Genomic DNA, 24,203 nt, shown 5'->3' on the forward strand with positions numbered 1-24,203 from the left:
CCAGGTACAATGGCAAAATGTGAATAGATCAAGATATCATAGTTGTCCTTACTGTAGTTGGCCACATGTCTAGATGCAGAATTTGGATGCAGCCAATGGAAGTCTTCAAGTATGGACAGTTTTGCAATGGAGGTTTGGTTTCCCAATGTTACCCTTTGGAAGGATTCCTCTGAGAAGACCAAAAGATCAGTCAATCTAGAATCGAGAAAGAAAAAAACTTCATTATTTCCTGTTTGTTTAAATCAGTTATGGATGACAGTCGAGGAATATAATTAGACTGCAATGTCAGGGCACGTCTTCTGGCAACTTGCTGAAAATACCTGTACATAAATCAAGTATATTTCTTTTCACAGTAGTAAGGTAAACAGCCAAGGGGGTGGGGGGGGGGGGGGAGGAAATCTATAGCAAAGGGTGGTGCTCATCCCATCTTTAGTGAAAATAATGTAACCTAACAGTCAGGCAACTGGTTTAGACAGCATCATTTGGGTCTCCCACTGTTCTATGGAGATAAATGCCTTCAGAGTGCAGTTCATCCCATCCCACAGACAAACATTCAAGACCACTGTGGTGAAATAGCCATTTAGCAGGTGTCTGCCTATCTGTGTTAGTAAAGAGAAAGGAGACAGGATGAGCAGCTTGAACTAGACACATGGATTTTACATAAATAAAGCAAATCCCATAACAAGCGTTAGCATTTTGAGGTTATAATGTATTTTTTCCATTTATTTTCATCATTATATTAAGTGAATTTTTGTGTTTATATTATGAATTCTATAATAAAATGAAGAATACAATGTATAGAAAAAAAATTCTCATTAATATTAATAACTGCTGGCTTTTGTGCCCCTGAGGGCTTCTTTATGTGCTTGTATCTGGACTGCAAGTCTGGATCGTGATAGGCTGTCAAGGTTGAAGTATGTATGTCTGACAACCTTTCTCAGTTTTTGCCAGTGCTCTTAAGTGGTCTTAAGATCACTGATGTACTCCGAATAAAGAAAAAAATTAGAAAAGCTATTATTGCTCCAAACAAAACTTCTACACCTATTGAAAAATTTTGCCAGTTTTATATATTTACCTATGATTTGCTTTCCAGTTACTTTGGCAAATTGAAATGTATACAAAACAGAAAGTTCATAGTAGAGGAAGAAGCTGCAAAAGCTTCAGAATTGTGATGGAAAAAAAAAAAAATAGGCAGTGCCTCCAGAGTCTGTAAGCCAAATGTGCAAAGTACCAATAAAATCCCAGTATTAGGTTGAATGCTGAAACATTTTAGATTCAAAAAATAACGATTAAAACAAAAACCTGTCAGCTTGAGTCACCTTACAGACACACCAAAAAGCTCCACTTTTCCATTTTGCATAAGTACACATTAGACCCTAACTTCTGTTTGCACATCTTTACCTTTTACTGCTGAATGTTGTTTATCAGGAAGAGAAATACTTGAAACAGTGAGTCTAAGAGTTGTCAATACAGAAATGACTGCTTTCCACAGAATGACTTGACCAGCAGGGCTATGGTTAATGCAAAGAGTGGCAGCCTTAGTTTTCTCTTCCATCATTCACCTTTCCTCTGAAGTGGGCTGAGGTCCAGGAATCTTTCCAAATCTGAACTTGATCCTGATGGATGAGCCTCGGCAGCCCTTGCATTTTTGCCTGCATCATCTTTGCCATATAGCATGTAGCATTAGACCATCTTTCTTTGGAAGCTGCTGTTTTACTAGTGTTAGTGAGCCTGTAGTACAAATGCAGTACAACATCTTATACATCCAAGGGATTTCACTGAGAATTTTTTACATCTTTTGTAATGTATCTTCAGAGAAAATATGGAAATATTTTTATATTGGTTGGAAAGCCCCTTCAGGAATACAGCAATGATCTCTTTCTCTAGTTTGGACCTCACTGACACTGGACCAAACTCAATTGTTTCTTATTTTTTGGCCACCTTATATGTTTGGTGAAGTGCCTAGCAATATTTATTGATAAACTAGGGAATTCCAAAATGTTTACAGCTAATTTATGAATAAAATTCTAAACACTACTATATTCAGTAGTATATATTGTAGAGTCAGGTTTCTAATAACACTGTTTCTAATAACATTTGCATTACTGAATTTATTGAAATGTTAAGTGTCTGATGCATTTCATATTTCAGATATTTTATTAGTCAGACTTTATTAACATACAGACTAATAAAAACAATAGGTATAGATTATTTATAAATCAATGTAAACCTTCAATTTTTATTAATATGCCACAAGATATAGAAAACAGGTTAAAATTTTATGAGATACTGCAAATTTTCTTTATATTATCAACTGGTATTTCATTTTAGAGATGTTTAATTACTGTTCAGTGGAGTCCTTCATATAATTTATAGGAGCTTTGTTTTATTGCTGTATTTGCACCTGACTTGTACTCAAATTACTACCTGATTTAATAATTTAGGAATAAATTTAGGAGTATGTATACAAGTAATGACAAATACAGAAATGTCATGGCATATAAAGGTAGTATGCCCTCCTTACATAAGCCCTCTTTGCAGTCTAGTACCCACTCATGTTTACACTGGCACACTCCTCCTAGACACAGAATTTCTCCAGAAATTTTGCTTTGTCCCTTGACATCCCTATTTTTCATAACATGGTAGAGCTCGGGTAAACATTTGCATATTTCTCACTGATTTCTCTTATTTTCTATTTCTTCCAATGCCTTTTAGTTTTGTACAGCTGATAATCCGACAGATAGCTCTGTCCAGTGATTTATAGTATTTATGTCAATGTGATCCATGAAATTCTGTAGGAAAGTTAAAAGCATCTCCAAGTTCTTCTGGGTCAGACAAATATTTTGTTATTATAGACCTGCTCCTTTCAAGGGGCAACTTGCTTGCAGAAGATTGGCAAAATCTGATGCTTAATGAGACTGAACTTTAAAGACTAATTAGGCTCCTTTGCAGATACTTCCATGGATGCTCATCACCAGTTGAGGCATGTCTGGCTGACAATTATTCCCAGAGTGAGTAGATTTACTTATCCCAAGTGACATTCAACAGAAACAAAAATGCAGTTTTGTCCCCTTAAAAGGCAGAAGTTTTACTGATAAATTGGGCAACTGAGATGGATGTCTCTATTCCCTCCAAAATTAACTATAATGTTTCCAACCACTACAGCTAAAAGAAAGATGAGAATAATAAATATTAAAAAAAAAAAAACCACACCACTCGTAACAAAAGTTTTTTAAGGTGTAGGTTTTGGAATTATAATTATTTACTGAGTTAAAAAGTTCAGTATTATTAGCTGGCCTCTTATTAAAGATACTTTAAAAGTACATGATCAACTCAATTAATCCTTCAGTTTTTAGCTTGTCCTTTCTGAAGTAAAAAAAAACAAACAACAAAAACCAAACAAACAAAAGCTTTGCTTGATTAAGAACAGATTATAAAGAGAACTATAGAGTGCAGCTTCTTGGACAACTTCAGTAGAGCATCCAGACTGACCACACATGCCACAGTGAGACAACACAACATTCACCCATATCCATCCATGTTCCTATCCAAATATAGCTTAGCATGAGAAAACAGAACAAAGCAAAGTTATGATTCAAGGAAATTTTGTCCCTGTTAATCCTCCATTTTAGGGCATTTTCCTCCTGATATGGGTGGGTTCAATTACTTGCTTAGTTCATCTCAAAGTTGTAATTGTCATCTGCTTGAGGGGGGACAGATGCTGCATCCTGCAATGCAAATACTCAGCCAGACATAAACCTAACAGAAAGCAGGGACACTGCATTGACACAGTACATCTCTGCCCCTAAGACTAATACTTATGGCATGTTCTTCTTGCTCCTGTGAAATGCTTTTTTTTTTTTTTTTTTCTTTTTTCTTTTTTTTGGGGGGGGGGTATTGGCCATAAGCATGCTTCACTGAGTGAAACAGAGCAAGGCTGAGTGGAGTGTAGGACCCATCTGAATCTACCAGGTGCTTCCTGGAGCAAATATCTGACAAAACAGCAGCCCCCAGCTTTGATTAATTTTGGGGCTCTGAGGAAGATGCTCTGTGCTCTGGCTAATTACTGATAAGCATCTGAGAAATAGTTATTTATACCCATGCAAGGTTGAAGAAGCTGAGTACTACTATCAAAATGGACAGGACATCCATAACAGAGCATATTTTCTTTAAGGAAAAAATAGGATAACTTACTATTGAGAGAGAAAAGGAGCTGCATTGCAATTCCAAATCAGCATGTTACTTCAAGCATGTTGTTGCATAATGCATTTGCTGCTTGGTTCTGCCTTTGACTTGTTTGGTTTCCTCAGTCCAAACTATTGTGAATGGAGCAGTGAAACCTTTTTTACAGGTGGCCTCTATGAAATATCCTAGAGGCAACATCTGATCTGAAATAAAGTTGAAACTAAGATGTAGTTTTTTATGAATTTAGAACTGGTTAGATTAAGAGTCCTGAAATTAAGAGTATGTTTGTCCTCAGAGCAGACAAAGTAGGGCCATTATTTATGTCTTTTCTGTAAATTTTTGTTCAGCAGCAATAAAGCAGGTTCTGTTAAATAGTTAATATAATATTTCTGAAGGCCAGTTTGGAGGCCCTGGCTTAAAATGTAATAGTAGAATAGAAGGCTATAGCCAAGGAAGAAAGGAAAGTGAAATTCCATGCTGAAATTCTACACAGTTAAGTCCTTTGGATAGTGATACATTATTGCTTATGGATAAAGAAAGAGAAAAATTAAAGCATGACTCTAGACTCCTTTGACAAATGACAAAAAGATCACAGCTTCTTATCTAAATCACTCACAAAAAGCCTTGGGGACAAAATCTAGAGACTTCAGATTTCAAAACAGTTTTTTTCCATCATGCCACCCAACTATGAATTTCCTTTACCTTCTAAACTGAATAACATCAGGTTATAACTTCTAACAAACTAACTGTTGACTGAAGACTTGATCATCAATACTAGTTTGGGTCTTACTCTATCCAGCAGAGTGTATTGATATGTATATGCAGCATTAAATGTGTATTAAATGTGTATTAAAGGATTTTTTTGACAAATGCTTCTCCAAAAACATTGATTAGAAGTCTAATTGTGTTATTACTGTTAATATAATAAGTCACGTTTGTTTTTATAGAAGATATTATTTCTAGGCTTTCATGTCACTTGGATGATTACTTTCTCTTGCTTAATAATGATTTTGGTGAATGTATTGAAAAAAATCGTAACAGTGTAGTAGTGGTTTCTTATCTCTTTTGCCACCTAAAATGCATACATGACATTTTTTTCATCAACACAAATTTGAAGAACATTCATCTAAGCATAAATAACTTTAATCAGCTTATTGAAATCTTATTGAAAATCAGTAATACTTATTGAAATCAGTACTGGAGCAGTGATCATGGCAACTGGTAACCTGTATGTTTTTTCCAGATAAACATGTACTATGCTACTGGGAATGTTTTGCAATTCTCATGTTGTGGAAACCCCTGGTAAGGAAGTTAAAACATTGAACAACTGAGCATGATCACTCTCAACAAACTGAGTTTATTTCTGACTGTAAAAAAGCTCACTAATAGCTCAAGAGCATTGCTTTCTCCACCCAAATATTCTAAGTACACAAATCATCATTAAATGTGTGAACTGAAATTAAACAAGACCTACAAATCTCATAAAGCACCTCAAACCTAGTTTAAATGATAACATAAAGATGCAACATGTTGTGGCTCTTTCCGTGACTGTAGGCTTGTCAATGTGACACCCGAGTCAATGTGACTATGAGAAGGGTTGGGAGGAGGATCTGGGGAGCTCCAGGCCTGTCAGCCTGACCTCGGTGCCCAGAAAAATTATGCAGTAGTTCACACTGAGGTTGCTCACATGGCAAGCGCAGGACAGCCAGGGAATAAGGCCCAGCCAGCATGGGTTGAGGCAAGGCAGGTCCTTGACTAGCCTGAACTCCTTCTATCACCAGGTCACCCACCCAGCAGACAAGGGGAAGTCTGTGAACATTGTTTACCTAGCTTTTGGTAAAGCCTTTGACACCATGTCCCACAGCATTTTCCTAGAGAAGCTGGCAGCTCATGGCATAGACACATATACTCTTCGTTGGGTTAAAAAACTGGCTGCTATGACCAGGCCCAGAGAGTTGTACTCAACAAAGTTAAATCCAGATGGTGGGTGGTCACCAGCGGTGTTCCCCAGAGCCCTCAGCAAGTTTGCAGATAATATCAAGTTGGGTGGGAGTGTTGATCTGCTTGAGGGTAGGAAGGCTCTGCAAACGGACCTGGACAAGTTGGACCAGTGGGCCAAAGTCAGTAAAATGAGATTTAACACCAGGTGCCAGGTCCTGCACTTTGGTCACAACAACCCTGTGCAACGCTACAGACTTGGGGTGGAGTGGCTGAAAAGCTGCCACGCAGAAAAGCACCTGGAGGGTTCTGGTTGACAGACAGCTGAATATGAGCCAGCAGTGTGCTCAGGTGAAAAGACCAACAGAATCCTGGTTTTTGTGAAGGATAGTGTGGGCAGCAGGAGAAGGGAAGCGATTGTTCCCCTGTGCTCAGCATTCGGTGAGACCACACCTTGAGTACTGTGTTTGGTTCTGGACCCCTCACTACAGAACTGACATTTTGCTGCTGAACAGAGTTCAAAGAAAGGCAACCAAGCTCGTGAAGGGTCTGGAGAACAAGAACTATGAAGAAAGAATTGAAAATTGAGAATGTTTAGTTTGGAGGAGGTTTAGAAGAGACCTTACTGCTATATAAAACTCCCTGAAGTTGCACCAAGGTTAGGGTTAGACTAGATATGAGGAAGAATTTCTTTACTGAGAGAGTAGTTAGGTGTTGGAAATGGGCTGTCCATGGAGGTGGTGGAATCACCATCCCTGGAATTATTTAAAAAATGTGTAGATGAGGCACTTCAGGACATGCTCTAGTAGGTGATAAAGATATTGAGGTCTATATGTTTTTGGGGGGATGTTGACAGTTGGACACAGTGATCTTGGAGGTCTTTTCCAACTGTGACAATTATGTTATTCTGTGATTGTGGTCTGAGTGTTAACACTGGCTTGAACACGTGTAGCAAATGAGCTTTCCTCTGAGAAGACTGAGAATAATTGGCCTTTCATAACCTTCCTTCTTTGAGGATTTGAATGAAGTTTCTGAGTTAATTAATCGCACTGCAATTAGCAACAGGTGTGAAAACTCACAGAGAGAAACTGGAACACAAGCTTCATGAATCGATCATTAACTCAGTTTTCATTAAAACAAGGTAAAGAAAATACCTGGTCTTATGAATAGACATACAGAGAGAATCAAGACTGCAGCTCAATAATAAAAGGTTGCAAATCAGTGGACTGGGTTTTGTTTTCATCAAAGTTGATGACAGCATGCAATAAAGGTAGGAGTGGGCCATAAGAAAGTAGGAATTTTCTGCTGAGGCTGAATTGAAGTTAGTTCAATTAGTATTTGAATGAATGGGGAATTACTGTTTTCAAAGGCACTTCATGTTTGCTGATCATTAAGTGTCCTCACAAGGAATTGCACGGGCACAGTATAGTAAGAGCTGTAATGATCAGTGTTTTTTCTCAGTGCTATTAGTATCACTACCTGCCTTGATAAATAACTGTTCCTAAAAGCTGTGTTGGCTATTAAAGCAAATGGTCTAAGAATGGCTGGCTAGACTAAGGAGTATTTAGTTCTGCTGTTCTCTGCAGTTCCAGAAGCCCTTGGTACACAGTGCAACTGTTCTCAGAACTGAAACCTCCTTCCCACATGTTCCTCTAGCCCTGCCTTTGTTGACTTTGATATTTTCTTTATATTTTAAATTGAAACATCATCCACAAAAACCTCAGTCATTGTAGCTTGACTGTTAGTTAAGTTCCTAAAACATTACATTTTCTGCTCTTGAGTAACGCAAGAACACTTGTCTTGACAACTGACTTGATATGGATACAGTCTCTATGCAGAGAAAGCTTTTGACACAGTTGTGTGGAAATCATTTGCTGATCTTAAAAGGTTCATGTTGCCTTTTCTGTTCTGTGTCCTTTCCTGGGAGAACAATGGCTGATTGATATTTATCTCAACCTGTGTAATAATTTGAAGTGTTCAAGGTCACTGTCCTGGATTATAGATAATTCAAACTTACTTATGATTTTGTATCATTATAAATAATGAATTTATATTGAGTTTGCTTCAAAATTGAAAAAATCACTCAAAACTTTTCTTCTAAGGAAAATTTGGAAAAGAAGTTAGTAATTTGTCTTAAAGCTATACAGGTCTTTTTCCTGATAGACGAAATAATAGGAAAAAGCAGAGATAGAGAGTCTTAATGGTGAAACTGCCTGTTATTTATACTTTTTGTACATAAGCCACCTTTGTTTGTTCATTATAGTGGGAGAAAATGATATGGGAAGAATAGCACCATGTTATTTATGCTATATGCTCTTATTAGTCACGGGTTTTTTCAACCGCTCTGTAATATCTGCTCCCCTGTGCTCACATTTAGAATATCAAAGTTCAATGATGACTTAGCATTGAACACTGAACTCTCAGTGAATCACTATCACTGCAGACACTTTGAAGTTCCCATTTTTATGACATTGTCTTCAAATTCAGGGTCTGATTTTTTAAATCAGTTAAATTTAAATCTCCTTCTATACATACAATATTTCTTCGAATATTCTATATCTCTATATAGAAAATGGCTCAGATGCAATGATCAGACACAAAAAAGGCATTTGCTTCCCTGAACACCCCGTAAGCCAAACAGTATATCCCTTCTGCAGCAACCTAGCTGTGGTGTCTGGTACTTTAAAAAAGGAGACCATCCTAACCTCACTTACTGTGTGTTAAGTGCTGCCCATTGTCCCTGAGTGAAAAGCCATTCTGAAGACTGAGAGACCTTTTTATGATCAGTTCAAGGGGGAAGATGCCTTCATATCTAGAAATACAAGTAGAAATGTATCAGGCAGAATAAAAGGGGTTGAGTAGAATATAATGACATTGACTACAAGCTACCTATGGAAATTCAGGTGGAAACAAGTTGGTTCATATCAACTTTGCTATGGTTTTCAATATACTGATAGATTTTGAGGTAACCTAAGTAAAACACATTGTCTTAAATAGATACGTATAGAAATTTAGGAACGGTAAATGCAAGTCTTCATCTCACTTTGAGCTTACTGTGTAGCAGGATACCATTTTGATCTCATAAAACCAGTACTAATATTACTATATTCAGATCTTCAATCATCAAAGGCATCTTGGATGTTGTTGAGCTATATGAACTCTACTGAACTGAACAATAAAATATGCTCTTGGTGATTTTTTTTAGTACTTTCAGTATTCAGTATTTTCTTTATTTACCAGCACTTTTGACTCCGGTATTAGCTGACTCTGTGACCTTTCAAGATTATTAATTTGCTCAAGATGCCTGAAAGCATCTTTCATCTTTTTCTAGAGTGTTAAGTGAGTTAGATAGCTCTATGGCAAGAAACATTAAGAAAAACCTGGAGGAGAACATATAGGTCGGCACAAAAGATAAAACATAAAGTATAAAAATAGCAATAAGAGATCTGCAGGAGATAATATGAGATAAAATTTAAAATTATACATAAGATTTCTGTATGCTGTCTCAATCTGTATGTAGACTTCACATTCTTTGTAAGTTGCAAATAAGAGCAATGGTTCCTCTTCATTCGTTAGCAAAAATAAAATTTACAGAAAAAGAAGTAGGTTTTCTTTATATGTCTAAACTGAGTAGTTCAGCAGCTGGCCCAGGCTTGTTACTATTAAGAAAGATAGTCTTATATAACAAATCTGATTTGTGCAGCACAATGAAGTTTTGAAGTAATTTTATTGTTTGCTCCCAACTGAATTCCCTTCAGACAATATCTCATATACCCCGCTATTTACTGACACTACTGCTCAGGACAAATTTTTCAGTTACAGAAAAACCAGAGCACTGTGTTTCTGTCAGATGTGGTGACCCTTGCTGCAAACTTTTCCAGGCATGGCAGATCATAATTTTATACTATATAAATTGTGTGGAAAATGTCCATCATTCATCTTGGGTTTTAATAACCAGGTGTTATGGAAGCCTTAATGGAATTTTGGAATAGAACCTATGGATAAAAGCTATGCCAAAAGGCTAAGAAAAGTCAAGGGATTGTTTTTTCACCAGATTCTAGAGATATTAAATATCAGGCACATCTACTGAGGAACACACACTTTTGAAGCTATCTTTAAGTTCTCAGAAATACAGATGACTGTGGATATTAATTCTTTTTTTGATCTAAACATCACTTTTTTTAGTCATTATGCCCAGATCCTGAGTCTGCATATCCAAGAATATCCTGAGTAATCAAACTAGATCTAGAGTTGTCTCTGAAAGCCTGTATGAGGCAATCTCTTTACCTACCTCTAGCCAAAGCATGATGTTTTCTTTAGGCAATAATCACACAGAACCATCAACTGATTTGAGTTGGAAGCAACATTAAAGATTAACTGGCCCAACCTCCCTGCCATGGACAGGGACATCTTTGCCTAGATGGGACATCCACATCTTTTGTGTGCAGTTCTACCTTCCAGTGTCTCACCATCCTCATCACAAAAAAAATTCTACCTTACATCCAGTCTAAATCTACCAGATATATGAAGCATTACTTATTTCATAGAGCAGCTTAGAGATCTCAAAGCTATTCAGTATTGATAATAATAATAATAATAATAATAATAATAATAATAATAATAATAATAATAGAGCAACTTTTATATAACACTTTTCATCCACTTTTCTAAGGAGCTATATGGAATTCTATTTGCCTTATTTTTTTACTAATAAGGAAAAAAGCCTCCTGGCATCTGTGGTTTAAGACACTAAAATTTGAAGATATGTTCCTTTACTAAATGTATATAATTAATGTTTTGTGCTGCTGCTTTATCCACATAAATTTTAGTCTGGCATTATATGATTACATTTTTATGATATCATATTAAGCAATCTGAATCACTTTTATACATTGCTGTGCTCTTCCCCAACTGCCACTTGTTAAATACTATGCCTATATACATATATATAGTCATTAATGCCTCCTTTATTTACATTTTCTGCTTTACTTTATCTCTCTCAACACACAGTGACCAAAAGCCTGCTTCTGTGGTGTGTACTGTGGGCAGATGAGTGAACAAACTCCTCTGAGAAGTGATATGCCTCTAAAAATACATCATATTCATTTAACAAAAAGTATTGTACTGTACATTTGCCCACAGCACTTTCAATATAGTTCTGCTTGATGAGAGTGAATTCATTATCTTATCATAAGTGTAGGTTCATGGCTCTGAACCAGACTGAGCTGGTTTGTGAATTCATTGAAGCGATATATTCATGGAGGGGAAATGCTGCATAATAAAAAGAAACTGGTTGTGGCAATTACGATTTTCTGGGAAGAAGACTTCTTGATACAAAAGTGCCCTCATGGCAGTAAAAGGAAGGAAAACAGGCTGCCCTGGGATTTGCTCAGTTTTGAGGAAGAGCTACTCCAAAATCTGGATACATTGCAAAAGCACAGAATAAACAAAGTCTCTGACATCACAAATCTGAGCATTTTTTTTTTTCCAATTATAGTGGCACAATTACATTTGAGATAAATTTTACTGTTTTGTAAAAGTGTCATCAATAGGAGGTAGAAATTACTGATGCCAGGCAATGCAGGAGAAGGAGTGGATGACTACTCTGTGCCAACTCTCCTTCAGCAAAACTAAGACCATAAGCTATATATTACTCATAGTAGGTCGACCATTTTATACTCAGTGTTTACAGAATTGTATTTTACCTTAGTTTTTGAGGTAACAGCTATCTGTAGGTCACCTACATCAGGACCAGCCAAGCATTACAAGATCTGAGAAGCAGGCTGGGACCATAGTTTAAAAATGCAATCCTGAATCATTCCAGCAGTGTGCATACTTGTTACATCTTGAATGACATGGAGTCCAGTCCCTGCCTGCATGTTATCAGCAGGACAGTGTCACCTGTCGGGGGCCCAGTTTTAGTCCTATTACCCTTTGTCCCAATCTGCCACCTCGTGGGACCCGTCTGTATCTGCAATGACACTCGGATGCCTTCTGGTGTGAAAATTGTTCAGACATGCTCTATTTTCAGGTTGCACACACATTTAGCAGAGCTGCCACTGCTCGTGTCTGACATGCCCTCCACATTGCCTCACCTTCATCACTATGGGCTTTTCACCAAAGTGTCATTATCTACCCTGTCATCAACTTCTTTGACAAAAAAACCCCCACTATACACACTTGATAACATGGTCAGACTCTGAGACTTAATGTACCTCTTCCAGTGTACAATGTCTGCAGATTTAACTATAGAACAATGTATTAGTTAATACATCTATCCCATGCAGTAAATTATGAGGTAAGGCTCATACGTCTGTTACTCATTTGCACTTGCTTCCCATGAAAATTCAAAGTTTTGAGTCCTCTGAATATGAAAAATTGTAAAAGGTGAACTTTTAGTATGGAAGCTTGAATTTTATCACTAAAAAAAAAATCACTATATGTATCATCTTAGTTATTGAATTAGGCCTTCAATCAGGATGTAGGAATAATATAATTTGAATGGTTGCATGTCAGATCTCTAATTTATTGACTAACAAAACCAAACTAGAAACACTGTTATTCACAGATCACTATACCATAATGAAGTTATTGTTAACTGAGAGTCATTCACTGAAAAAAATTAAAAAATAAATCTGAACTGCAAACACATTTAAAATGTTCTGGAATTATTAATGTTCACCACTTAGCTGTCCGAAACATCTGCATGAAGAAACTCATATGCATTTTGACAATCATTTTTAACTGAGATCTATGAAATCCAAAATATACAAACATCTCACAGTTTCACATCCCCAAACACATTAAATTCAGAGTTTCCTTCCAAAGGCTAAGACAAAAGCATTGCTTCCTCTAGGTGTCTATGATCAATGCCCTTTCCCAAACATAAATATCAATGTAAATAAGAACTCCATGGTCATTAAATGGACGAGGAACTGCTGGGTTTTTTTTCCCCTGGATTCTGAAAGTGACATTCCCATACCTATGGGAGTTATACTACCAGTACTCAGATCAATGTTTCTGCATTTATGCTGACGCTGCCTATTCTTTTCTTCCAGCTTTTCACTCAAACCACAGAAGAGCTGGCTGAGGACTAAGATAACTGTAGTTTACAAGACATTGTCTTGGTGGGAATAAAGATATTGCTGTAGCATGCTGAACTGAACAGGGAATGGCTGTGCTGTTGAGATTTTGATTTATATGTCTGAGCTAGTTATTCTCACCTTTAATTTTATATTGCTGGATTTTACACAGGCAAGTCTAGGGTGTCTGACTACTATTTTTGGTGTATAAAAATCTCTTGAACATGCGTAGTCCTATATATAATTTACATCAGATAGCATGTTAACAGCCCATGATTTAACTACATGGCATTACCTTGCTTTTACATGAGGGTAGTTTTTCTTTCATTCTGCTTCAATTTCTTTAAGGACAGACATAATATTATTTTTGGTTACTCAAGTATTCCTTTTTCCTGCTTACCTCAAATAAGTGGTCTAACAGACTCACAAGCATCACCTGGACTTTCTCCAAATTCTAAATGCTAACTGCATTCTTCTATTTATTTTGCACATAGGATGAAGCTGCCCTAAGGCTGCTGTGAAGATAGAAAGGCACCTATAAGGTGGAGTGTCAAAGGTGAGCAAACAGCTCCATAACACCTTTCATCTTGATTTTGACAGCATTTCAAGAGAGTACTATTTTGCATTTCATGTTAAAATGTGATTGCATTGCTTAGTCATCTTCTATACAGAATTGGCATGAGAAAAGTGCTCCAGATCCACGTCTAAAATGCATCAAATTCTGTGCAGTCAGTACATCTAGGTCAGTACAATCTTTTATGCAGAATAGAATACAGCTTTGGAAGCTTACTCTATACGTCTATCTTCCTGTTTTTAAAAGTGGCTTCACTGTTAAAATTATTCTACCCTAGCTGCATAGTTGGAAACCACCTTCAGAAGAAAATCCAATTGTGCACCAAAAACTAGCTGCTAACAATTATCTCAAAGAACTAAACAACTGATAGATTAGATCTTGTACAGTTCTGATGTACTAGAGATGTACTCAGTCAACCCTCTGCAGCAAACAATTCTAATAAGTGTGGTTTCCCAATCTATAACTATAAGCAAGATACCTATCATTTTAATGTCTTTCCCATTGCTACCACTGGATCCAAGTAAGAAAGTTGGTATTAGAAAATCTAGTTGCAAACTTTCATTCTAAAACTCAATTGACCAAAGCAATCAAGTGAGTATTTGATCAAGGACATGTACTGCGATGTGAAGTCATATTGGACAGCAGTCTGCATGAGAAGAATGCTCATTCCTCATAAGGAAAGGTATGCAGAAGCACTAGAGATAGTTAGAAGTAAAACATTAACACCCATGAATGAACAAATATGAACAAATATTATAAATAACGGAGATCCACAAGAATAATATAGAATGTTTCACTTTCTCATGATATTTGTTTATTTTAAAAAGTTACCTTACTTTTGACCACTTTTTGTGATTAATTTGAGTTATATCTCTGGCTTGAATTGCTGACAAAAGAAGAGTAAGCACAACATCCCGCATTAATAAGTAAAACTCAAAAAATGTTAACTTGGTGTTTGAAGAAAGGGAGAAAATGTCAAAAAATAGTTATTTTTATTCAATATTGCTTTTGAGAAGCTTATTGTCCCTAAGCAGGTCTGGGAATGTTGTCTAGTTAGTATTTTCTGTCTAGAGTTTCCATTCATTAAATGATATATACTCAATAATAACCAGTTACATGTTAAATTATCCCCCTGTGCACCCCCCAACTCCCTCACTACATCTTCATCCCCTGCCTGCCAGCTGATCATGTCTTGGTCTGATTCACTTTGCTGCAAGTCACCATCAGTTCTTCATTTTAAAATATGTAACTAGGAAACCAGGAAAGGGGATTACTAAGGTGCTTGCACTAACTGGACTGGAAGACCCATTTATGCCATTTCTTCTTGGCAAAACACTACCTCAGGAGACTACAAGCTCCTTAAACACTGCTCATTCACTATATATTTGAATACAAAATGGATATCTTGGACCAAAGCCCAAGGCCAGTTACAGCTGCCTCTGCAAAATGAGGAACTCTTAAATCCTGTTTGCTTAACAGTGTCATGCAGAGGGATCCTGTGTGCCCAAGCACCACTTTTACCCTCTCCTGCATCAGGCATCACCACCCCCAGAGGTCTGCCTGCTGCAAGGGGTGGCTGCAGGGAGCCTGTGTGTAATCTCTGCCACCAGCTAGTATGAAGTCTTTTTCCTTTAGTTATCTAGCCTTATGTTTTGCTAAAGAGTGAGTGATTTTAGCCAGGAACCACACAGATTCTTATATTTTACTGTCTGAAGTTGCTCGTACATATATCATCTCTGTGTAAGTCTGGTACTTTATGAACACACAGGTTCTTTATAACCTGATGTTACCTCACACACAGCAGCACATTTTTTTCAAACTAGTAATGTAATATCTTTATTCAGAGTCTGACATAACTCCTAAAAGCATATTTTAGAGAAAGTAGGTTGAGCAGCATAAGGGCTCTCTCAAGCATTAGGAAGAGATCATTCAACTGGGGAGCAATATATTTTGATGTTTGGATGCTACTTTGTTTGCTTACTCCAACCGTGGTAGTTTCAAATGAACTCAGGATTTGCTTTTGAACTGAAAGCTGTTTTCAGAATATTCTATTGACAAGAACACATCAATATGATGTGGAATAACACTGCATTGTCCTACAGCATATGTAGCTTTTCTTGTTTATCTGGAAACCACCGTGGACCACTGTGCTCACTGTTTCCTAACTGTGATACACAAACATGCTAAATTCTGTAATTAACACATTAAAGCCATTTCTCTCTATATATATATTTGGAAAAAAAAATAAATCCACCAAACACCAGAAAGCAAACCACCAAACCAGATATTCTCATCCAGTTATTTAACCTTGCAGGTTTTGTACTGTATTATATATGTTAATGGAGCAGAATGAGAAAATTTATATGTCTGAAAATGGCCATTTTGCCATCACTGTTTCATTATAAGTCATGTATACCATTTGTAGTGTGAAGCATCATTCTAACAAACTAATCAAAGAACAACAATTAAACCAGTAGAATATTATGAGTAATTGTATTTATTTGTAAATACTTCTTTTAGATAAGAAGGTAGACTTCCTAGAAAATTTGTAAATGAATCCACAGGGTATAATTTTTTTTTCTTTTTTTTTTTTTTTTCTACTCCCATGTTGCCTCTGTGAAATCTATGCACAGAATCACACACACAGAAACGTCATTTACCGTTCTCTACAATGAATTATCATGGTCTGCTACATTCAAGAGGAAAATTTTCTCGTGAAATATTATGGTCCTTATGGAAAAGATAGAAGCACATGCAGTATGAGTTTTCTTCCTCTGGATGAAAGTCTGCATTAAAATTGAACCTTGGCAGTGTAAATATGCATTTTTACCTGCTTGTCTGTGTCCTGCTTGCATGAAAACCTCCCCATATTTTATTATGGATGGTCTTGAGTTGTCAGTGGTTGATACTGCTTTCTTTATGGATTTTCTGTTGTAATGGGACAAGGAGTGAAAATCTTGTTCTGTTTGTACCAATGGGAGTTTTACCACTGACACCAGTGAGTCAAGAACTTTATTGTGTGATTTTTGGTGTTAAAAGATAGCAAATTCTTGCTTCTGATTAAAAAGAAAATTCCAACTCTCCCTTTTAACAGCGGGCAAGGTATGAAGTCTTCAGCAAATGACTGGCTAGTTCCCAAAGGGAGAAGGAAGAGGATTCTCAAAGCTTATCCTCCAGCTTCACAGGTGAGGAGCTATTGACACTGTTGTTTCTGCAAGACCCTGAGCAGTTCTGGTGGGTCAAGAAAAGGAGATGATATTATGAAGAGGGATTGGTTAAGAATTACTCATGCTGCACAGCATCTGTCCTTTTCCCCAGCACGATCGGTCTGGGTCAATCCTGGAATATTTGATATCTTTTAACAACTCTGCATTCAGAAAAGAGAAGTAGAAAATCCATTAGCTTCCTTTACTGAATCGTCGGGATTGGATTCTTAGGGTACTGTGCCCCTATTGATGTCTTAATAGGGCATAGGAACTAATAATTCTAGCCTAGAATATAAGAATTCTTCTACGAAAACTTGTTATTATTTTCTGTTATCTTTTAAATATTTGTAAGGCAAAAAATCCAAAGAATTCATCACTGCATCAAGAAAATAGGAGTACATCAGGAAGGAAAATAAAAATACTCTTACTAGGGGAAACTGAAATACTACATACAGCTATTTGGAAATCCATTTACCATATTAAAAGAAGTGACATAAAAATGCATGTTATTTCACAACTTTTAAAACCTCTACAGCTTTCTAACAGGACACAATGTTAAATGAAGTGTTTTATAATATTTTTGCAAAATTTATGAATGTTACATAGATTTTATCTTGCCCTAAACACTCCAACATCCACACAGAAATCTACATTTATCTTGGGAAAGAGAGCTGAAGCACAGTGCAACTTAAGCTATTTTTTCTCCCTCTTCACAAACTACATGATCTGCATCTTATACATCTGTGTTTGGTGGAGTGTGCTTCATGGTGGTTGTTTATATACTGGGTATGTATCAGTTCAGTTGTCTTTGCTTACCATGTTTACTTGAATTTTTCACCTCAGATTTCAAATGCAAAACTAAGATGAGAAGAAGAGCACTGAAAATAAAATAAAATCATCCTGATAACAACATTTATGCTCCATTATTGCTTTCCAAATAAGATGTGTGCATTCATAAAAGGTTAGGTCTATATCAGAAGCATTAAAATTTGATCTCTCTGTTTCAGATATTACTGGAATTAATGATTATTCTGTAATTAACAAGTGTGGGTAAAGTCTGTTGATGGTGCATGCAAGAGTGGAATTGCCTTCATCCTTCATCCTTCCTCTGCCATTACATCCACAGTGGCAAATGTTCTATCATCAAGAAACCAGGCTGATATAATTTTGAGGAACTTGCAGTAAGTATACTAATTCTCTGAAGAAATTAAATGTTTGTATCCACTGTCTCACATATATTAACAGCCCTTTAAATATGTTGTCAGAGTTCATCCAACAGCAACACACCTTCCCTTTTTTGTCACTTGTTCTGGGCAGGTTTTTGTTATAATCTGCAGTCTGCTTATTTGTCATTCCTTCCATTTGCTATGCTCTCTATTAACCTATTTGTAGCTTTCTTTGGATTTATCAAGGCATGTCATAGCTAGCAATCATGCATGTTTCACCTTGCTGCTGGTATGCCATTTTGGGAGGACAGCTATGCAGTTATGACAAGTTGCTTGTTATTAACCTTTGACTGCTGAACTTTTTCTGTTGAGATGCAAAAAAACAAAACATAACATAAAGGCAAATTTAATTTTCTTGTCCTTACTAGCTTCACACACTCTCTTTTTTTGCCTGTCTGTTGTGGAATAAGATCCCATTCTCAATTCATTCTCTTACATCAATGAGCTCTTTCAAATCTTTTCCAAAAGCTCATTATTCTCAGCAACTCATTAACCAAATACACTTCTCTTCTCTTCTATTATTAGTGCCATTTCACTTGTCCTTTCACAAACTCTCCCTTTCTTACTTCTTTCATTATGTTTACTTTTACTGCTTTATAAGTAATCTTAGAATGCCTTACTTAGGGGTGATAAGTAAAATCAGCAGAGTCACTGAAATGAAGTCATGTCTCCAACGTAAGACTTAGATACTGTTGAAGTAGAAGCAGATATAAAACTCTACATTAATGCTTGTTTAAGGCTCCAATCCTGGAATCTCTTCATATCATGGAAGTCACTCAGTTCACTTCTGTTAGCTTGAGATCATGCCAGGATGAGAAAATCAAACAGCAAAGCAGAAGGATGAAAAGAACAGAAAAAATTAGGAATAGGTCAGATTGATTATATGGGAGATGCAAATTTATCACTTCTGTTGAAAAATCTATTTTAATAAGCATAGACAAAGATCATTAAGATTTTTAAAATTCAAGGTACACGTGCAATATTCTCTCTCTGATTAGACCTAAAGCCTAATTGTGCAATGAAATATATTAAACACATGGGAATAACAATCAGAAAAGGAATTCTTTCTCTTTTTTTTTTTTTTGTAACATTCTCAGTTTACCTGTCAAAGTTATGTACTTTATACTTTGCCTTTTTATTCTCTTTATAAAGATGAAAACATTAAGAATATCAGATGCCTATAGCTTTGTTATTCCTTGAAATATGTATTTATGAGTTCATCACTGTATGATCACTTGCATTTTGTTAATTCTGTATTCTCTTAAAAGCAGTAATTGAACCAGAATATGCATTTATTGTGAAGCTATTTTGAAACGACAACAAAAAAGACATCATAAATTTAGGAACCAAATTCAGCTGCACATAGTGAATTAAAATGGAATTTAAGATAATTTCTGTTGAGATACCCAGTTTTTTTCTAACCTCTTAGCTTTAATTTTGTGCTCTGAATGTTATTTTTTAAAACCTATTTCTGCTATCAATAGATGCTGTATTTTCACATACAAGATAAAGCTTCTCAAAAAAAAGCTTCTCAAAAAAATATTACATTTGCCATGATAGTGAGAAAGAATACTTGATTTTTTTTAAAGAGTTACGACTAAAATCAGACTAAAATCCAAAGTCGAGCAACTGACTTTTCATCTTTAACACTGAACATTTTGTGTGTCATTATAATGGGAAAAAATAACCTATTTTGTATTTTGAGAAAAGTATTATTTTTTATTTACTTTGAATGACATTAATAAGATGTAGCTCATCAAAATACACATTTGAACTGTATGACTTAGCAAGTACACTTCTGCAAATTTAGAACACACCAAAGTTCAAAATGTACCTACTTTTTGCAGTAGTGGTCTTAGAATAATAAGTTTAACTGTTCTTGTCTGTGTAACTTTGTTCCATTTTGTTAATAAAAGCTTACTATGGCTACCTATTTAAAATATAATTGTGTATTTTTTGGCTAAGGAGCAGAGGTTCTTGCTTGTAACAAAAGTTCATTTTCAATATAGTTTATGACTTGAAGTAAGTGTACCCCTGAAATATGCCTTATGTGAGTAGTCAGCTCTGAGAAGTGGGTTTCTATTAAATATACCAATAACCTGAAACAGATACTGAAGACAGAAGAAGAATTAAGAGAAGGCAATGCATATGAAATAAAATCAAACTAAAAGAGCTACAGATATTACTGAAGACTGCGAGATTTTGTCAAGCCAATGAAAGGAGTGTTGGCCCGGAAATCAATGGCTCAAAATTGGTGTGTTGGAACCAATTTGGGTTCATTGATTTGGACTTGTACAGCCCCCAAAGGGAAAAGGGTCTATTTTATCAAAAGCAATAAGGGAATCACAGTAATCACAGGAGATGACTTGGAATTTGATCACTGAACGAACCTTTTCTTTTCCTCTATGACGAACTGCAGGATATTTTAAGAGATTCTTATTCCTGTACTTTGAAATTAACTCAATAGCCTCAAGTGGATCACTATGTAAGAATGAAAACATTACTGGGATTCTGCTTTTATCCTTTTTTGTTTCTTTTTCATGCTTATGCCATTCCTTTTATTCAGTTTATTGATGCTACCTTTTTCACATGAGCTAGCAAGCTGAATAACAAAAATTCTCCAATGCCAATAGGACCAAAAAAAAAAGTCTATTTGCACCTGAGAGAAACCTCTTGCTCTTGCTGATGACACCTGTGATGATACATCTCTCTTTCTGTTGTTTTTTGAACGTGCTGGACCACAGCTGCCCATTGTGGTCCTACCCTCACTGGCAATGGCCCTAATTCAGCACCTAGAACCGGGGACACCACTTTTTAAAATGTGAATATTTGATTGAGAGCATGTTGGTTAGACTAACCAGTTTCAGTCAGCCTCTCATACAGTTCAGTTTTCCTGAGGTAAATAACAGGTTTGATCATTTATGTGTGCTGATGGTGAGAATAGCTGGCAAATATGAAAACCAAGTAGCTTCAGTTTACTTCCTTTCAGATTTAAAATGCACATTTCATAGAAATGACATCATTAATAAAACGTTTAGGGTTTGTGACCAACCTAACTGAAATCAGATTCATTAATAGGAGTTAGTCAAAGATTTAATCTAGCTGTGATAATTTATAGTATTTTTGGGGGGTTTTGAGCCTGGAAGAAGTTACTTTTGCTTGAGGTTTTGTTTTTTTGGGGTTTTTTTTGCCTTCTTGAGCAAAAAAAGCTTATGGTCATTATGCTGGTGTAGACTTTTTTAAACTTTTAGAGAAAAAAAAATTCCTTTCAACCAAATTGTACGTTACTACTGTATACTAGTTCATATGTAAAAATACAAAGGGCTGATGACAGTTTTTGGAAATTTCTCCATAACCTTTCATAGGAATGGATTTAAATGATACCAAGAACATTTTATCATTGTACACTGTGATTTGGTCAATAACTGAGGAACTATCTATCTTTTGAGGGACTTAATATTTAAGTCCTAATTAATGCAATTACTTCATACCTTCACATGCGTATGTCTGAGCACACACAAAACCAGAAGTTACAGCATATTATATATATAGTGTGTATAGGAATACATTTGGGAAGAGGAAAAACAATACTTATGGTTGCTCCTACTCCTGTCTTAATATATTAAGTTTTCAGATTCATTATTGCAATAAAAAAAATTAAAAGTCTCTTAGTCTTGAACAGGCTTTTCCAACCTCTTCTCTTTGTTAAATTCATTGCACAGCAGAACAGAAGCATAAAATCTTATGCATATTTGAAATAAATAGATCAAATGTTATTCTGTGTTCAGTCATGAGCAACCCTCTCAGCTTTCTATTATCAGAGATGAAGAAGGCAGTGATGCAAAATAATACCAAAAATACAATTATAATAGAACAACAATCAAGCATTTCCAGAAATAAACACCCACAACAAATGAGTCTCTGGTTATTTGGTTCAATATAAGTAAAGCTTGCTTTCTTGAGAGCTATGAAATTATTGATAATGTGACATTAATTTGGTGGTAGCTCATATAAAATTTTTCTTTCAATTTTTGTAGTGGAGCTTTGGTATTCATCCACAGACTTTTCCTTATGTGGCAAAAATTAAAACACAACACACAACTCTAATATAGCTTCCTTTAACTTAGTCATAAAATATAATCTCCTGGCTTGGCATAATTTTTATGTTATGACAGTGATTAAGACACATGATGAATATAGTGATAATTAGGAGTGTGATTCAGGTAAAAATAAAAATCATATATAACAGAAAATTATTGTTACTGACTCCTCAGTCTGCTGACACAGGTTTGTGGTTTGTTTTTTTTTAATTAACCTGCTCTAGGTTAGATAAGGTTATGAACAAAGTCTCACTCCATGCAAAACGCAGAAGCAAGAGGACAAGAAATTTCTATTTATTCCTCTCTCATCTGAATTTTTCTGCTCTAGTTTAGGCTATGCAGCTGTGAAAAGCATTTAGCAGAGTGAAGTACCTGGAGACTTAGAGGTCCTCAGTGTTTGGGACAGGAGTGTTAACTGGTGACATTAGACTACATTATTTCACCAGTATTTTGACTATCCATAGATCTGAGACTGAGCCTTCTCAGATGTACACAGGTATAACCATGTTACTTTGTAATGACACAGGTAGAATCGTACATCCTGAGAGGTTCTAATCCTCAGTGCCAACAGAAACAAAAGTAAACAGACTGTGAATGCCACAGGTTATACACAACCTCCTTTAGTTATGAAAAGGCAGGGAAGAAAAAGAAAAGTGCTGTACATTAAAGCAGTAAAAAAGAAGAAGGCTAATAGGAGATAACAGAAGAAGAAGGATAACAGGAAGAAGAAGAAGGATAACAGGATATCCTCAGGAAAAAGATAACTATTTTAAATAGTCTTCATACAAAAAATAAAAAATCACAATTCATATATCTGGGGATATAACTGTGTGTATATGTGTGTATAACTACGTGCTATAACTAATGTGTAGTTCTGGCATGGCATCCATTTTTTTTTCTATTCCTGTATTGTCTGCTGCTCAGGATGTCTCATACAGAACATGCTGTACATACAGTCTCCAGAAAAATGGTGGTACAGAACTTACATATCTACATCTCTGGGCCAATCAAATATGTTTGGTGTTAAAGCAACGCTGAGTGGTTGTTTCAAACTTTGGAAAGCTCATCTCCTGAACTGGAACACTGCAAGTACTCTGAGTACCTTGATGTTGTTTTGAAATTTAAAACTGATCTACTATGTGATGTTGCACAACTCTTGCTGTCTTCTTGTGTATTCTATCTATTTTGATTGTAGTCTTGATGCACAGATATTTCCCTCATATGTGTACAAACTTTGAAAAAAAAATATTTTAAAGACCTTTGCAGTCCTGATTGGAAGCAGAAAACACTACCAGAGAGAAATATTAAATAATAATATACCTTGTATTAGCTTCTAGAGGCAGGCTATATGTTTAATCTGTCAAACAGTACTTCCCTTAATAGTGCCAGCAGCAGCGTAATAACAGAAGAACTATCTCCACATAACTCCATTTCAATCTTTCTCAACAGGATGAAAAATACTTCCAGCTGATGAGACTGCAGTTCATGGTAGTAATTCCTTTCAAATAGTTACAGTGGAGTCTGTAGGCATCAATCCAGTATTTCTTCTTTGCTGTAAGAATTTTTTACTGTAGTCCTGGCATATGCAGTAACATGTGCACGTCCATAAATACATTCAGTAGATAAGGATTAGAAATGCATAGTTTTCCTTTTTTTTCTAATGAGAAATGATGTTGTATAACAGCAGTAGTAGATGACTGAATAAGAAGAGAATTTCTGATTCCAAGTCAATTGCTACTATAATTTCAAAACACCCATTTTTTTCAGTGTTTATATAGTATATGAGAACTGACCAGTTACCTATGCCACACAAACCCCATTCACTAAAGACAGCTTTTCCTAAACCAGTGTGTTTAGGAAACACATTTCCCCAAAGCCCTGGTCACCATTTC

This window comes from Calypte anna, chromosome 3 (assembly GCF_003957555.1).
Source record: "Calypte anna isolate BGI_N300 chromosome 3, bCalAnn1_v1.p, whole genome shotgun sequence".
Classification (NCBI taxonomy): Eukaryota; Metazoa; Chordata; class Aves; order Apodiformes; family Trochilidae; genus Calypte; species Calypte anna.